The sequence below is a fragment of the Cebus imitator genome, unplaced genomic scaffold, assembly GCF_001604975.1.
Source record: "Cebus imitator isolate Cc_AM_T3 unplaced genomic scaffold, Cebus_imitator-1.0 Scaffold339, whole genome shotgun sequence".
Classification (NCBI taxonomy): domain Eukaryota; kingdom Metazoa; phylum Chordata; class Mammalia; order Primates; family Cebidae; genus Cebus; species Cebus imitator.
In genome coordinates this window covers 1,451,643-1,454,083 of record NW_016107654.1, presented here as the reverse complement: position 1 = coordinate 1,454,083, position 2,441 = coordinate 1,451,643, and the positions used below count along the sequence as shown (strand labels likewise).

Sequence of the window (2,441 nt, the reverse complement as noted above, 5' to 3'; positions counted from 1 at the left end):
AAAGTCACATAGCAGGGCTTAGTTACAAAGGGCAGAGGGCGCGGCGGTTACGGGGGGGTTACCCTGGTCCAGCACCAACTTACCCAACACCCCAGCACCCCTCGCACGTGTTTCCAGTGAGCAGATGTCCTAGAGAAAAATAAATCCCAATTTTGTACAAATCTTGCAAACACCACAGAGGGACATCATACAAAGACTGTTTTTTGGGAGGCCGAGGCAGGCGGATCACTTGAGGTCAGGAGTTCAAAACTAGCCTGGCCGACGTGGTAAAACCCGGTCTCTGGTAAAAAATTAAAACAAACAAACAAACAAAAAATGAGCCGACGTGATGGCCGGCGCCTGTAATCCCAGCTACTCGCGAGACTGAGGCACGAAAATCGCTTGAACCAGGGAGGCAGAGGTTGTAGTTAACCGAGATCGCGCCATTGCACTCCAGCCTGAGAGACAGAGCAAAACTCCGTCTCAAAAAAAAAAAAAAAAAAAGACAGATTTGCTGCATCTCATCTCCAGGAAGGCAGACCAAAGGTCCCTGCCACCAAAAGCTCCCTGTCTTAAGGGCCATTCTAGAAAAATCCGACTCATGTTACTCCCTCCGCTTACTCTCTAGGAGGGGAAGTTGAGTCACAACAATGGCCACGGAACGCTGATCCCCTGCAGGTGTCCAGGGACCAGGACCACGAGGCGGATGCCCACCAAGGACAGGCGCGCACCTGTCCTGTAAAACAGTCTTTGGTCCGGCGGTCACCGGACTCCTTCGGCCACGACGGCCTCCCGCTGGGCGGCCGGTCACACGGAAACACCCGACGCGTGGACACAGCACGAGAAATCCATTTCTCGAAGATGCCGACACTCGGGGCGACGTCCCCAAAGCCTCCGCGACTCGGGGACGCAGCAGCAGGGGCGGAAGGGGCGCGGGCGAGCGGGCCGCTTTCCGCTTAGGTCCGAATTCGCGCACTGGACTCTCACCAGGCTTCCCGAAGCTTCCTGGCTGGAAACGGCGCGGGGAGGGACACAGCACGGCGCCTCTCCGGGGCCCAGTCCCGCATCCCGCGGCCGGGACGCCCCAGGTCAGCGCCCGCCCCCGCCTCGCGCCCGGAGCGCCCACCCGGCAGCAGAGCCCCCTAGAGCGCGCCGCGCCCGGGAGAGCGACGCTGCAGGGCGGTAGCCGAGGAGCGGGCTGGGAAGGGCCCGGGAGAAGGCGGCGAGGAGCGCACCCGCCATGGCAGCCGCCGGCGCGCGCAGAGGTCGGGGGAGGGCGCGCCGCGCCTTTTATAGCACCTACGGCGGCCCGTGAGGGTCAAGCCTCCCCGCCGCGCCCGCCCGAGCCGCCGCGCCCCCGCTCCCCGGCCCCCGGTGCCCCCGCTCTCCTTGCGCCCCCCGCTCCCCGTGCCCGCAGGTGGGCGCAGCTCCGTGGCTGGCGGGGGGCGCGTGGGTTCGCCACGCAGAGCAGCGGCAGCGTCGTGACCCGTGTCCTGCTCCGCGACCGCCCCACGGAGCCCGCCGCGGGGGCCGGGCACGCCGCGGACACGCGCGGCTCCCCGTGTTGGCGACGGCTCCCCAGGCCGGGTCGGGGGCACGCTCCGCGAGCGCGTGGGTCCCGGAGGTGAGACTCCGGCTCCGCGGGTGGCGCTGCAGCCGCCCGCCCTCCGGACCTGGCGCGGGCTCGAGGCTGGCGGGAGCCGGGTCGGACCCCGGGCGTGGCTGCGGTGCCTGAGCCGCCACCGGTGGCGCGGGTTTGGGCGGGGGCCGCGGTCGGAGCCGCGCTGGCTGCGGCCGGGGTCGCCGAGCTCCTGCGGGAGCGCCTGGCGTGGCCGCGCTGCTGAGGCCGCCCCGTGGCGGCTGCGGATCCCGATGCTGGTATTTGGCCCTAGCGGTGCGGGTGGCCTCGGACCTGGTCCTGGCCGGAGGATGCCGGAGCCGGCGCAGAGGGCCGAGGCCTGCGCTGTCTGCAGGTGCTGCCCGAGCTGGCGGCAGGGCTGCCTCCGGTCCTGGAGCTGGCACGGGAGCCGGCGCCGCCCCCCGAGCTGGTGGGGCCGCTGGCGCAGGAGCTGGCTCTGGCTCTGGAGCTGGTGAAAGGTCCCGCCGTGGAGAGAGTGCGAGAGACGTCTGCCCCTTCAGAGCCACCGGGGCTGCGGCACCCGTGCCCGCACCTGCCCCGTGCTGGGGAGCACATCTACCACGCACTGACTGGAACTGCTGTGGGCAGGCCACCACCTGCTGAGCCCCCGGAGCCGAGCTGCCCAGGACAGCGGGGCACTTAGAAGGTGGAGACTCACATCCGCTGCCCTGGGTTACAGGACAGAGGTCAGAGGTTAAGTATACAGCACTCAGGCCGGGCGCGGTGGCTCACGCCTATAATCCCAGCACTTTGGGAGGCCGAGGCGGGTGGATCACGAGGTCAAGAGATCGAGACCATCCTGGTCAACATGGTGAAACCCCGT

General features: G+C 67.6%; 1 protein-coding gene and 1 long non-coding RNA gene across 5 annotated transcripts in view; one reads left to right on the top strand and one right to left on the bottom strand.

The window, feature by feature from the left end:
- The window catches only part of LOC108287309, a 4,071-nt gene extending 2,783 nt beyond the window's left edge, over positions 1–1,288 (bottom strand). The window contains exons 1-2 of one of the 3 annotated variants that reach the window (XR_001818285.2): positions 588–1,288; positions 84–129 (exon numbers count right to left, since the gene is read on the bottom strand). This is a non-coding gene — a long non-coding RNA (uncharacterized LOC108287309). The remainder of the gene's footprint in view (positions 1–83; positions 130–587) is intronic. The other 2 variants (XR_001818286.2, XR_001818287.2) reach the window with 2 other exon arrangements.
- Positions 1–2,441, top strand: part of DIPK1B (divergent protein kinase domain 1B) — a 29,673-nt gene that overhangs the window by 13,894 nt on the left and 13,338 nt on the right. The gene's annotated exons all lie outside the window — the stretch shown is intronic.